We start from the raw sequence: 15,612 nt of genomic DNA on the forward strand, positions 1-15,612 counted from the left end.
CTGCGGTACGATTCCGCTGTCCGAAACTTTTCGGTGTCCGAAACTTTTTCGGTGATTTTCTCTCAGACTCCCTGTCTAGTATACAGCAGATAGATGACCCTTAAGCGTGTGACCCTATAGGTTCGGTGAAGTATAGACATGACCCGGAACCCCTTCCGATCAATGATCAACATCGGAGCCGTGGACACCCATATTGACCCCTATACCCACACGAATAAATATTCGAGTGAACCTCCAGTTGCCGTGTGCTATTCCTGTTGCTTCGCGATATGTTACAAATACCCGAGGTGAGACATGTTGGCATTCCCGTGGATCAACAACTTGTCCACTATGCTAGTTACCTCGTTACCGGTATTGTTCTCTTTTCTCGTTATCGTATTCCGGCATCCCCGTGATCAAATCACAAAGTGTCTGGCCAGACGATGATGGATACCGTAACACCGAGAGGGCCCAGAGATATCTCTCCATCGTCGGAGGAGCAAATCCCAATCTTGAGCTATCAAGTTACTTGACACACTTTTCCATGAACCCGTAAGCCGCCATAATAGCCACCCATTTACGGATGACGTTTAACAAACCCCAAAGTTCATGAAGCAAGCATGAAGAAACTCGATACTCTCATGGTCTAAGGAATCATGCAAACGTTAACCATCTCTGTGTTATGTACCAATAAACTTGTGACGAATGAATCTCATAGCATAACATCAATCCGGGTCGATTCAACACAAATGTTCTCTTAACATTGTGCCCTCAAAGTTGCTGGCATAGACATGCCCATGACCAGGAAAACAGAATCATCATGCAACACTTGAGCTAGTCTTAGAGGCCAGACTAGGAATACTTTTTACCGTTTATTATTCCACACGTGCATTTGAGTCTTCCTCCGAGCCTCGTGGATATTGCAGACTCGAGAATCATTGCAGTTATAGCATGGAACATAAACATAATTATGAACTCGGAGATAAATAATATCATTTATTATTGCCTCTAGGGCATATCTCCTACAACTTAGTCCCCTCCTCAAGTTATCTTTAATGAATTTGTAGTCCGCCTGTTTATTATAGCACTGGCGAAAGGTCTCCGAGGGGCTTTACAACCCCGCCCCCAGCCAAAGGACCACAACCGGGACCTTGACCCTGGATTCGAGGAGGATCCGGATATAGTCGTGACGCTCGCGGACGGGATGTTTTACCAAGCGAGTTACGATGGCACGGAAGTGGCCATCATCGCGGACTACCCTGGTCTTCTTCCCGCCTCCCATGTAAGTAATTAGGAGACATCTTCCCCGAAAGGGTTCCGCCTCACCCACCGCACCGTGTTGTGCTCCAAAGGGGAGGCGTTCAACTGTGACGCCCGGATAATTAGACTACAGTAATTCCCTGCTAATGATGCCACGTCACCTCTGTCACTGTAGTTAATCTCGGGTTAGTTCAAAACCGATCCAAATTCAAAATTGAATTAAAGGCAAACAACAAAAGTTTTCAAACTTTAAAACTAAAATGTCTTGGTTGTGCCAAGTAATGCAAAGTTAATTGTGGTGAGGAAACCCCACTTTTATAAAATGTTTTAATACTCTAAAATGATTAAAACAGTAGTTAAAACGATTAAATAAGTGCCTTTGATATTTTTATAAAAGCATAAACTATTTTATTTTGAGTTAAAACTTTTTAGGGTAGTGGGTTGTGTTGAAACACTAATTTGGAGGTATTGACATATTTTACTAAACTAAGAATAAAGTGTAACTAAAATAAAACAGAAAAGGAAAAAGAATAAAAAGAAAAGAAAACCATAAAAAAATAAAGCCCCCCCTTGGCCAACCGGGCCAGACGGCCCAGTTGGCCAGCCCACCGGCCCAGCCGGCGCCCCTCACACTCTCCATAACCCCGAACCGACGGAAACCCTAGCCCACCACCCGCAACAACTCCCACTCCCCCCACGATCCCCACGCTCCTCTCCTCCTACCCCCGATCCAGATCGGGATCGTGGTACTCGCCTCCGCCGTCGCCGCCCGGTGCCGCCCTGGCCCCGTCGCCAACCACCGCCACTCGCCGGACGCCTCCCCACTCCTCCCTCAGCCCCCAGCTTGCATCGGGGGGTCGACGCCATCGCGCCTGGCTCCACCTCGCCGGAGCCCTGCCGCCCGCCACGCCGTCTCCATCGCCTGCACCTCGACGTCGCCCCGGACCGCCCTGACGTCGTCGGTGCCGCCTTGCTGGACGACCCCGACCTCGTCGCCGCCATCCGTTTACCTCATGCCCTCCCCGAGCACGCCATTGCACAACGACAGGCTCGATGTGAGCCTCTTCCCCTCCCCTCTCCCTCGCGCGAACCCTCCTGCCCGCGCTGCGCGCGTGCTCGCGCTCGTCACCGCGGCCCTCGCACCGGCCATCGCCCCGCGCGCTCCTGGCTTCCGCGCCCACTGTGACCCCTAACGCCGCGCGCCCGTTGGCCGTCCACCGCGCGCCCGCAACCGCGCGGCTCTGCCATAACCACCTCCTGCCATCCCCTCATGCGCGCGCCATGCCGCGGCCTTGTCCCCGCATCGCGCCTGGGCCGTGTGCCCCGCTCACGCCCCTGGTCGTTCTCCGGCACCACCGCGCGCTGCCCGCCCTCCGCCTAGCTCCACCATGGCCTCCTCCGTCCACCTACCCTCCCCGCGCTCACCGCCGGCAACCGCTCGCCGTCCTGCCACCGGCGCCTGTTGCCGCGCTGCCCTGCTCCGGCCCATCGTGGCCGGCGCTCCCCTACCCTGGTGGCCTGGTGTGCGGGCACCCCTTTGCCCGCACCCGTTAGCGCCCATGCCCGCTATGCCCCCCCAGGCCTATGACAAACGGGGCCCACGCCCAGAACAAAAAAAGGAATAAATAAATAGATAATTAAAAATATTTAAAATATTAATTAATTAAAGAATTAATTAACTTTATTAATCCTGATTAGATTAGCCTAATTAACTAATTAACTATTGTTAATTAGCTAACAGAGCATGACATGCTTGACCCACACGTCAGTTTTACCCAGTCAACGCCCCGTTGACTGTTGACGTCATGTTGACGTCATGATGACGTCAGCATACACTATTCTGGTTAATGTTGAATTAAAATAATTAAATAAATTCTAAAAATGATTAAATTGTCTAAAATTAATCTAAAATAAACCGTAGCTCGGATGGGAAAACCTTGTACATGAAAGTTGCTCAGAATGACGAGACGAATCCGAATACGCATCCCGCTCGTCTACCACACATCCCTAGCATAGCGAACACGCAACTTTCCCCCTCTGGTTCATCTGTTCGAAAACGCGAAACTCCGGGGATACTTTCCCGGATGTTTCCCCCCTTCGCCGGTATCACCTCCTACTGCGTTAGGGCACACCTAGCACCGTTACTTGACATGTCATGCATCGATATGCATCTATTTGCATTGTATTCATTGTTTCTTCCCCCTCTTCTCTTCGGTAGACTACGAGACTGACGCCGCCACTGCTGCCCCGATCGACTATGGTGTTGACGACCCCTCCTTCTTGCCAGAGCAACCAGGCAAGCCCCCCCTTGATCACCAGATATCACCTATTCCTTCTCTCTACTGCTTGCATTAGAGTAGTGTAGCATGTTACTGCTTTCGGTTAATCCTATTCTGCTGCATAGCCTGTCATTGTTGCTACAGTTGTTACCTTTACCTGCTATCCAAATGCTTAGTATAGGATGCACGTGTTCCATCAGTGGCCCTACACTCTTGTCCGTCTGCCATGCTATACTACTGGGCCGTGATCACTTCGGGAGGTGATCACGGGCATATGCTATATACTTTATACTGTTACATTACTTATGATACTGTTTGGAGATGGGGGCTGAAGGGGCAGGTGGCTCCATCCCGGTAGAGGTGGACCTGGGTTTCCGACGGCCCCCAACTGTTACTTTGTGGCGGAGCGACATGGCAGGTTGAGACCACCTAGGAGAGAGGTGGGCCTGGCCCTAGTCGGCGTTCGCGGATACTTCAATTTACACGCTTAACGAGATCTTGGTATTTGATCTGAGTCTGGCCACTAGCCTATACGCACTAACCAACTAGGCGGGAACAGTTATGGGCACTCGACGTCGTGGTATCAGCCGAAGCCTTCTGGACGTCAGCGACTGAGCGGCGCGCGCCGGATTGGACTGGAACGCCTGCTCTTGTATTAGGGAGGCTAGGTCTGCTTTCGGCTGCCCTCGCAACGTGCATGTGTGCAATGGGCGATGGGCCGAGACCCCTGCGCCATAGGATTTAGACCGGCGTGCTGACCTCTCTGTTGTGCCTAGGTAGGGCTGCGACGTGTTGATCTTCCGAGGCCGGGCATGACCCAGGAAAGTGTGTCCGGCCAAATGGGATCGAGCGTGTTGGGTAATGTGGTGCACCCCTGCAGGGAAGTTTATCTATTCGAATAGCCGTGATCTTCGGTAACAGGACGACCCGGAGTTCTACCTTGACCTTATGACAACTAGAACCAGATACTTAATAAAACACACCCTTCCAAGTGCCAGATATAACCCGGTGATCGCTCTCACACAGGGCGACGAGGGGAGGATCGCCGGATAGGATTATGCTATGCGATGATACTTGGTGAACTTACCATCTGCTCTCTTCTACATGCTGCAAGATGGAGGCTGCCAGAAGCGTAGTCTTTGACAGGACTAGCTATCCCCCTCTTATTCTAGCTTTCTGCAGTTCCTTCCACCGATATTGCCTCTTTACACAGATACCCATGCATAAGTAGTGTAGATCCTTGCTTGTGAGTACTTTGGATGAGTACTCACGGTTGCTTTTCTCCCCCTTTCCCCCCTTTTCCTTTCTTCCTGGTTGTCGCAACCAGATGCTGGAGCCCAGGAGCCAGACGCCACCTTCGACGACGACTCCTACTACACCGGAGGTGCCTACTACTACGTTCAGGCCGCCGACGACCAGGAGTAGTTAGGAGGCTCCCAGGCAGGAGGCCTTCCCTTTTCGATCATTGTTGCTTTTGTGCTAGCCTTCTTAAGGCAAACTTGTCTAACTCATGTCTGTACTCAGATATTGTTGCTTCCGCTAACTCTTGTGTTTTCGAGCTTATGTATTCGAGCCCTCGAGGCCATGGCTTGTAATATAAGGCTTGTATTATTTTAATTTGTGTCTAGAGTTGTGTTGTGATATCTTCCCGTGAGTCCTTGATCTTGATCGTACACATTTGGGTGGATGATTAGTGTACGATTGAATCGGGGGCGTCACAAGTTGGTATCAGAGACGACTGCCTGTAGGAATCCCCCTTTCCACCTCCTTGGCCGAAGTCGAGTGTAGTCATTGCAAAACTTTTACTAACATGGCTGTGTGTCTTACGGACCCACGTCGCCATTGGGTGGTATTAGGATCTTTTACTCCTAGTCTATACTCTGAGATTCTGATCTCTCTTCTATTCGGGTTAAATGGTTTTGCTAACTCTAACTCTAGGTTCTCGTAAATACTTTCTCCCAGAGAGCTCCTTCATTCCAGATGATGGCCGACTTCACCAGAAGATTTCAAAGATACTCTTCCATATTCACTCGAGACTTTGTGCCCACCGCTTTTGCTATTCCCGACCATCGATAAAAACTTATGGGTAACTGCATACACTTGTCGTCCATAGCTTCACTTCCAATTGTTCTTGTTATTACAAGATACCCTAAAATACTTCGGATATTCCGAGAATACTTTGTGCCTGCTGCCTTGCAGTTACTAGCCACATAAATACCCCTGCGGATAATTCCTCGCACTTGCCGAGTATCCGCTCATCCCTAGCCGTTCATGTGTTTCAAATAAGTCCTCGAAATACCATTCGAATTTCTGAAAATCCTCAGCAGCCCATTGCTCTTGATTTCCTTGCCTTCTTGCATTATGGTTAATTCCATACTTGTAGTAATCTCCGTTGGCATCCTCTATCACTGTCATTTCGAGTCACTTGATTCGATATGTTGCAAATGCTCGCAATCCTCAATCAGATCCTAGAATTCATCCTTCCGGCTCAGACGTCATTTTGAACATGAGCTGGCCCTCGACCAATCAAGTTGTCGTCGAATGTACCCCTAAGTCTATTCAACTTATCCATTCTTAATCATAGCGTCTGCTTCTGATCCCTTGGTGAGAAATCACAATTCCTTTACATTTGAGCTTTGAATTAGTCAGTTGTTTCTATACTCCAATGCCTTTCCATTGTTTCTTCTTCTGATTGTGTGCCGATGCTCACATCAGCTCCGTTGTGGACCGCCAGTTCATTTGTTGGGTTTTATCCGACAACGTCCTTCATATTCAATAAGCTTGTGAGCTTTTCCTTAGATACATAATGCCTTTGGTAAATTGTATCCTCTGCTTTCTCAAGCATGCTCTACTATCGAGTTTGTGTTATTTATTCTCGAAATTTGTGGTATATGCTCCAAAGATGCCCCGATGGGTTGAACCTATGCCTTCCTTAATCTATGTGAACCCGAAAGATTTCACGGGTCATACTTATCTGGTATTGCACCAGGTAAAACTTTCAACACTAATGCCATTTTCGAAAACCGAGAGGTGAATGAAAGGTTATACATTGAAGAAGTGGGAGTCGACCTTGAACTTGTGTTCATGCCCATGGACCCGATGTGGAACTTATCATGGAAGCTTCCTGCAAAAGTATTGAATCATTTGAATAATTCTTCCGGAGTCATTATATTGGATCCCTTGCAGCTATGGTTCCAACCATGCTAACTTTACTTAATATATTTCTGAAAGGAAACCATTCCAGTACCTCGTCTATTTTGAGAAAGTTAAAGTATCTGCTATCGTTACTCAACAATCCAGTTCAGTTTCTATCCTGAGCTACTTTCGAGTATTACCCCCTGGTATCTCGAGGATACCAACCCATTGCACTTCATCTTATGAATTTCTGATGAAGTAATACCTTTCCCTATCATATTCACTCCACGAGTTCTAGGTTGTCGTCAACCGAGAACACCAAATAGTGAATCGAGTCCGCACTGCTATTCGACAACTCTTAGTAATCTTCATTGCTTACGAGTTTTGTACTCGATCATGTCATTCCCAACTGATTGACTACATCATCATCGTCAGGCTGACTGCTTGACCATTCTACCTATGTCCTTCATCCCCGGGACACAATCCCGACAGTGCTCTAAGCTTACATCGAACTTTCCGCATCATATTTTTTGTCTTGAGAGACAACTCCGAATTATGAGATGGCATCTTATCTATGGTTATAATAACTTCATCATTCCCTTTGTGTGATGTCGTCGCCCATCGATTACATCTTCTTGAAACCTGTCGATAAATGTGTCATGGTCATCGTCAAAATTTTAACTTCTTCCGAGACGTACATTGAGTTCCTTAGGAGAGAATTCCATGCTTGCCCCCTCGATGATTTGTGTTAACATCGACAACATTATTGATCTCCCTCCCAACACAAAACTTGTTCTAGTTTTGCGTTGTACATTGAGTTCCTTGCTATCCGACTTATGTTATGCTCTACCTTGGAGTATTACCATCGTTTATGTCAAGAATGTCGTGAGAATTTCACCACCTCTTATGAATTATTGATGCAAGTAATACTTCTCACCATAACCTTTCCTTCTTGGTCCCGTGTTGAATCTAACCGGGATACCAACAAGTGAACGGTGCTGCTGGGATTCTGTACTTCTAGCAACCCTATTGCTTTGAAGTTAATGGCCGATAGTTCATCCTCAGACTATTGGTTATTGAATCACCATTCTAACATGGTCATGCTACATAAGCCCATATTTTGGGTGCACCTTTCAACCAATGTTCAAGTGTGTATGTTTTCCTCGAGCATACATCATTATATCATTTGATCTGGCAAATGTTATCTCCTTGTTCACATAATTGTGGAAATCCATCCTTTGGGAATCTCGATGATTTGTCGCTGAGTCCATCAGCCACCTTCTCATCCTCTCCTTGGTTTACTGATGAACTCTTGTTTCGGAACTCGCTTCCATAGTTCATTTCCCAAGAATCTTATGATGTCTTCTCGTCAATTCGTGTCGCACCTTTTTATCTCAGGATCCTAAGTCTGAGGTATCCTGATACCAATCAGATCTGAATCTCGGTCAGATATGATGGTTGGAACATATTTCCAAGAGTTATAACATTGGTCGTTATAAGACCCAGTAAGGTGATGTCATGCCTATCGCACCTGGGTGGAGGACCTACTTTTATAGTATCCTTTTTAGCAAGGTTAACCATTCTTCCATGAGGAAATTGTCAGACTTATTCTATAAGTTGTTCCTGACGAATCCTTTGTGTATCCAAGTCCGACCTTGCTCGAAGACCATGTCAATGCTATCTCGAAGCATGTCTGTGGTAATCCGATTTTCAACAAGAACATTTGAAGCCCAATGCTAAATGTTTCTCGCTCAATTATCCAAACACCGTTGTATGGGTAATGTCATGAAATTTCTCTCCCCTTACCTAAAAGGGTTATCTACTTTATACCCTATCATGGATATCATGCTCTGCTTATCCTTGGGAAGGATATAACCCTGAAGCACATTTTCCTCCCCATTGTTCTGATTAAACCTGGTAATCACCTTTCCTTTCCATTGGTTTGCTTAACCCTTCTTGTGATCTATATTTTATAAGTAGTAGTATTCTTCTGCTTATGTAGAACACCTTAGTGTACAACCGTGTCAGTAAGACCCTTTTGCTTTTGTTGATAGCAATCCGGTAACCACCGATGGATGAGAACTTTGCCTATTGGTCTGCCTCGTTCAACGAGCAGGAAAATGGTTCTCTTCGTCCCTCGCCCTTGGTACTGATGTTGTTGCCGACATAACCGACAGACTATCCCCTGACATGCCTTGCTTTCATGATCGTGCAAGACGTCACCGCCCTTCCTCCTTTTAACCCACATGGTGGGCCCATAACCCACAGTTCCACAGGATCGAAACCTAACTCTCCTGTACACCCCCTATTACCAAAGTTATTCCTCGCGCGTGGCCTTGTGTGTAATTCAGGAGCCACCTTCCGATGAGATCATCAATCTGGTATCAGACGCAAATACTTATTCCCATTGCTCTGAACCCTTTTCACACTTCTCTTCAGGCAATGAACGATTGCCTATGCGCTTGAAACTTCTATTTTGCACCTTCTCACTTTGCTCTCGATATTGTCTTAAATTTAAATTCGAGAGTTACTTTCCGCCACCTTCCTCGTTGTTGTCTACCAGATAGTCTACCCTACAGAGGTCCATTCTTCCGGTATACCCCCTTAATCTTTAGTTAGTATGATGAAGACTCCGAAGGAAGGATGGCCACTTCATCTTGATGACCTGGAGCTGAGAAATGAAGACATCACCAAAAGGGATCAATTACTTCGGGAAGAGCAACCAAGACCGAGAAGAATCGTTCGAATTTTGTAACCAGAACTTTCCCCCTTACTCCCCTCTTAAATCTCGGGACGAGATTTCTTGTACTGGAGGAGAATTGTGACGCCGGGACAATTAGACTATAGTAATTCCCTGCTAATGATGCCACGTCACCTCTGTCACTGTAGTTAATCTCGGGTTAGTTCAAAACTGATCCAAATTCAAAATTGAATTAAAGGCAAACAACAAAAGTTTTCAAACTTTAAAACTAAAATGTCCGGGTTGTGCCAAGTAATGCAAAGTTAATTGTGGTGAGGAAACCCCACTTTTATAAAATGTTTTAATACTCTAAAATGATTACAACAGTAGTTAAAACGATTAAATAAGTGCCTTTGATATTTTTTATAAAATCATGAACTATTTAATTTTGAGGTCAAACTTTTTAGGGTAGTGGGTTGTGTTGAAACACTAATTTGGAGCTATTGTCATATTTCACTAAACTAAGAATAAAGTGTACCTAAATAAAATAGAAAAGGAAAAAGAATAAAAAGAAAAGAAAACCAGAAAACAAAATAAAAGAAAAAAGCCCCCACTTGGCCAACCGGGCCAGACGGCCCAGCTGGCCAGCCCACCGGCCCAGCCGGCGCCCCTCACACTCTCCATAACCCCCCACTGACGGAAACCCTAGCCCACCACCCGCAAGAACTCCCACTCCCCCCACGATCCCCACGCTCCTCTCCTCCTACCCCCGATCCAGATCGGGATCGTGGTACTCGCCTCCGCCGCCGCCGCCCGATGCCGCCCCGGCCCCGTCGCCGACCACCGCCACTTGCCGGACGCCTCCCCACTCCTCCCTCAGCCCCTAGATTGCATCGGGGGATCGACCCCATCGCACCTGGCTCCACCTCGCCGGAGCCCTGCCGCCCGCCACGCCGTCTCCATCGCCCGCACCTCGACGTCGCCCCGGACCGCCCCGATGTCGTCGGTGCCGCCTTGCTGGACGACCCCGACCTCGTCGCCGCCGTCCGTCTACCTCAGGCCCTTCCCGAGCACGCGATTGCACAACGACAGGATCGATGTGAGCCTATTCCCCTCCCCTCTCCCTCGCGCGACCCCTCCTGCCCGCGCTGCGCGCTCGCTCGCGCTCGTTGCCGCGGCCCTCAGACCGGCCATCGCCCCGCGCGCTTCTGGCCACCGCGCTGCCCCCGCCCACCGGCGTCGTCCGGCTTCCGCGCCCGCTGTGACCCCTGACGCCACGCGCCCGTTGGCCGTCCACTGCGCTCACCCGCAACCGCGCGGCTCTGCCGCAACCACCTCCCGCCATCCCCTCGCACGCGCGCCATGACGCGGCCTTGTCCCCGCACCGCGCCTGGCCCGTGTGTCCCGCTCACACCCCTGGTCATGCTCCGGCACCACCGCGTGCCGCTCGCCCTCCGCCTAGCTCCGCCATGGCCTCCTCCTTCCACCTACCCTCCCCGCGCTCAACCCCGGCAACCGCTTGCCGTGCCTGCCTCCGGCCGCCGGCGCCCGTTGCTGCGCTGCCCCGCTCCCGCCCGTCGTGGCCATCGCTCCCCTCCCCTGGTGGCCTGGTGTGCGGGCACCCCTTTGCCCGCACCCGTTAGCGCCCATGCCCGCTATGGGCTGTAGGGTAACGCATCAGAAAACAAAAAATTTCCGACCTACGCACGAGCCCAGGACCACTATGGAGACTGCATACAAGGTTTGATCTTTTTCGTTACCGACTCGTAGCGCAGCGGGAAGTAGAGTCGATGACGATCGGCGGTGCAGATCCCCGCAGCTAGGATTTACAACCTCCCAACCGCGAGGATGTATACCCTCATCTGCTCCTCAGACAGCCCTCCGGGAGGCGGTCGAACAGCCCCCTGGACGGTGTCGTGGACAGCCCTTCGGGAGGACCTTCGAAACTCGAACGGTCACTCGGACAGCCCTTCGGGAGGACCTTCGAAACTCGGACGGTCACACGGACAGCCCTTCGGGAGGCACTCACGAACTAAGACTGAAACTACGATCTCTCTACAGAGTTGCACACATACGGTGTCATCTATCCGGCAGGGCTTCGCCGTCCAGAACTAGTTCCCACCGGAACCCAGACAGCCTTTCGGCTCTACGAAACTATTTCGCTGGGAGGGAGAGAGAAGCCAGATCATGCATGGCACTTGTATGTGAGAAGGGATGATCCTTTTGGCAGCCCCCTCCACCCCTATTTATAGGCCAAGCCCAAGGGTGGCTTCTCCAAGAAGCCAAGGGGGGAAATACCAAAAAGGCCCTCAAGGTGGCTTCTCCAAGAAGCCAAGCAAAAAGCACTTTCACTATTCATGACGACATTTTTCAGCGTCCGTTCGAACTGAAAATATTTATGTGGGCTCAGAGCATGTCCAGTACCCACTAAAATAATTTTCAACGCGTTCTGAAACAATTTCGGTTTAGTGATTTTCATCTGCGAAAAGCAAACAAGAATGCGTTTTCACTATTCATGAAGACAATTTTTCGCGTCCACTAAATCCGAAAATATTTCTGCGGGTCTTAGAATAATTCTAGTACCCACTAAAATGATTTTGGATTCGTTCTGAAACAATTTCAGATTAGTGAATTTCATCTACGAAAAACAGCCAAAGTGGTACCGGCAGCTCGGAAACATTTTCGGTTTTTATTTCTGAAAATTCCAAAAAGTTTCCAGAATGATTCTAGCACCCTCCAAGAATTATCAGGCATGTGCCGAAACCATTTTGACTTAATGGCATACCCCGAAACAACTTTTTCGGTTTCACCGAAACTCATCCGGTGACCTCTCTCTGCGGTACGATTCCGCTGTCCGTAACTTTTCGGTGTCCGAAACTTTTTCGGTGATTTTCTCTCAGACTCCCTGTCTAGTATTCAGCAGATAGATGACCCTTAAGCGTGTGATCCTATAGGTTCGGTGAAGTATAGACATGACCTGGAACCCCTTCCGATCAATGATCAACATCGGAGCCGTGGACACCCATATTGACCCCTATACCCACACGAATGAATATTCGAGTGAACCTCCAGTTGAGGTGAGCTATTCCTGTTGCTTCACGATATATCACAAACACCTGAGGTGAGATTTATTGCATCCCCGTGGGCCAACACTTTGTCCACTATGCAAGTTACCTCGTTACCGGTTTTGTTCTCTTTTCTCGTTTCGTGTTCCGGCATCCCCGTGATCAAATCACAAAGTGTCTGGCCAGACGATGATGGACACCGTAACACCGAGTGGGCCCGAGTATATCTCTCCATCATCGGAGGAGCAAATCCCAATCTCGAGCTATCAAGTTACTTAACATACTTTCCCATGAACCCGTAAGCCGCCGTAATAGCCATCCAGTTACGGATGACGTTTAACAAACCCCAAAGTTCATGAAGCATGAAGAAACTCGATACTCTCATGGTCTAAGGAATCATGCAAACATTAACCATCTCTGTGTTATAAACCATTAACTTGTGACGAATGTATCTCAGAGCATAACATCAATTCGGGTCGATTCAACACAAATGTCCTTCCTGACATTGTGCCCTCAAAGTTGCTTGGCATAGACATGCCCCTGATTGGGAAAACATAATCATCATGCAACACTTGAGCTAGTCTTAGAGGCACGAATAGGAATACATTTTACCGTTTACTATTCCACACGTGCATATGGGTTCTCCCCAGAGCCATTATGGATATACGGGCTCGGGAACCACAACAGTTATAGCATGGAACATAAACATAATTATGAACAGGGAGATAATCAATAACATTTATTATTGCCTCTTGGGCATATCTCCTACAGACTCCCACTTGCACTAGAGACAATAATCTAGCTTATGCTAATGCACTTCACACCTGTGGCACACCGGTGTAAATATGCTTCGCTTGTGGTATAACCTGATGTCCAACGGATCTGACGACTTCAGTTCCGTGTGTATCTTTGCATGTCCTCGCGTTTTCACGTTTTCACAAAATTCATATTTTGTGTGGACTTGGCTTTGTATGTATGTGAATCACAGGTCGAACCTGGATTCCTCAGACTGAGTTATGGAGCAACTACCTGCAGTAGTGTCCCATTGTCAAAAGCCATCTTGGAACTATACTAAGTTCATGAATGAACTATATGATTCAACATCTTCTTTGTCGCTTCTAAAGCGTCAACATACTTAGCCCATGTTATAGAATTCGCCACAGTAACTAGTTTGAACAAATTCCAACTAACTGTGCCACCACATTGTGTGTTACACAAAACCCTTAATTTAAATCGAAAATCGCATGGAGAAAAGATGAAGATTGTATCGATGTAACATTTTACAACGAACTCTTCATGATCTCTGCTTGCGAGAAAACCATGTCATCAATACTTACTCTAGTACTCTGTGACATCTTTCACTGTTGTCCCATGATCAGTAATTTGATCACTTTGGTATCCATACTCGCAACACCTTGGGAGTATCGGACATATCTGGTTGTTTTACATACCATGGAATACATGATTAATCCAAACACAAGAGTGTGTGGAATCTCCATCATGTATTTTACTCATCAGTGTTTTGGGACACCGAGTCTTGCAAAAACTATTTCCATGTGACTTTGGCAAGAATCACTCCTTGGCGTTTTAAATGCAAAAAGGTTTTAGCATCTTGTCAATATGTATTCATTGCTTAGCCCCATTAGGTAAATCTATCTCCATAGATCATCATGCCTAATATTGAGGCTATTTAGCCTAAGCACTTCATCGAAAAACTATTTTCAAATGAAGTCCTAATTTGTGTCAAGAAATTTATTTCCAATTACCAATGTGCCAAGCACATAAGGTTTTTAGAAATATTATTACGCTCCCACTTACTTTCTTGAATTACAAGCATCTTTGTTACCCATTGATGAAGTCAAAACCCCTTTGACCATTTCATCAAAACACGAAGATTCCAACTCCATTTTGCTCTCTTTTGTCCATTGCTGGAACTCTGAAGTTTGCATACCTCCTAGCATCCTCTGGATCGACAAATTACTTTGGACTGTATCATATACAAGTCCTAGCTTTCATTTCCATCAGATGGAAATCCTTTTATCATCCATGTTTCATATCTCGTGATTGAAATATGTATTAATTGCTAGTTCAACCCGAACCGACTTTAAGCATCGCTACGATGAAAACAACCTCATCGTAGTCAACTCTTGAACTTGTTATTTCAACAAGTCGAGCTTTATGGATAAAACATTTTATCCGTATCAGTTTTAAGTTCCATAAATATTCGTTAGACTCTAAGTCTTCCGAAAGGTGTATCGAGGTTTTAATCTTGAATCACTTATATGGAAACTAACTCGAGTTGTATTGGCATTTAGCCAATTCTGGAGTTAGGGCCCATCAACGCTTCCTTGTGTATCGTAGGTATAATGTTGTCCAACAACAATATCTCGTTTGCGCACCTGAGAGGTTTGCACGAGCCTTGCCTACGTGGTTTAGCTGCAAGTTCGACCGAAGTTCATACATTTTATTGTAGAGACTTCCGTATCAGTCACAGTAGGAAACTCTGGAATTACTTCCAAGGTCTCTTTCCTTTGATCTGATGACGAAGATACTGTTTATCTCGTCGAGTTGCACTATTCTCGCACTCATCTTTTTAAAAGAACCATTCTCTTTAAAAGCACACCGTTTCGCGGCAAAACTATTTGCCTCGGTATAGTGAGGGAGGAATACCCAACATTTTGGTATAACCTACAAAGTAGCACTTGTCTGATTTGGAATAGGTTTGTAACCTTTTACACAAGCCCCATATTCCAAATGTTAAGAAAAGATATAACATGGTTGGGCGTACCATACCATGGCTTCATTTCAACAGACCCGATGTAGCTCTTTTCAGTGTAAAAGCCGCTGTCTCTAAAGCATCACTTTAAAAAGGATAATGGCAAATTTATTTATGTCATCTTTGACCTTACCATGTCATAAATGGTTAGATTACATCTCCACGGACTTTTCACTTGCAGTGGTGTTCCGGAGGTGCAAGTTATGAAACCTCTTTCACAACTCATCAGACATTCGCTAAACATGTAACTCAAATATTCCTTTGTGCAATCAAATTGCAGAAACATAATTTTCTTGTTACAATAACTTCTACTTCATTTTTGAAAACCTTTCGAATGATTTCAAAAGATCCAGACTTACGTCTCATCAAGCAAATATCCATATATCTACTTGAGTCATTTCTGAAGATAGATAAATCCACTACTTGCAACAACATTTA

The 15,612-nt window shown here is 46.9% G+C and overlaps 1 pseudogene; it reads left to right on the forward strand.

Annotated features, from left to right (window-relative positions):
- LOC123055538 (uncharacterized) overlaps positions 1 to 15,612 on the forward strand; it is a 45,894-nt pseudogene that overhangs the window by 15,308 nt on the left and 14,974 nt on the right.

Source organism: Triticum aestivum, chromosome 2D (genome assembly GCF_018294505.1).
Source record: "Triticum aestivum cultivar Chinese Spring chromosome 2D, IWGSC CS RefSeq v2.1, whole genome shotgun sequence".
Taxonomy (NCBI): domain Eukaryota; kingdom Viridiplantae; phylum Streptophyta; class Magnoliopsida; order Poales; family Poaceae; genus Triticum; species Triticum aestivum.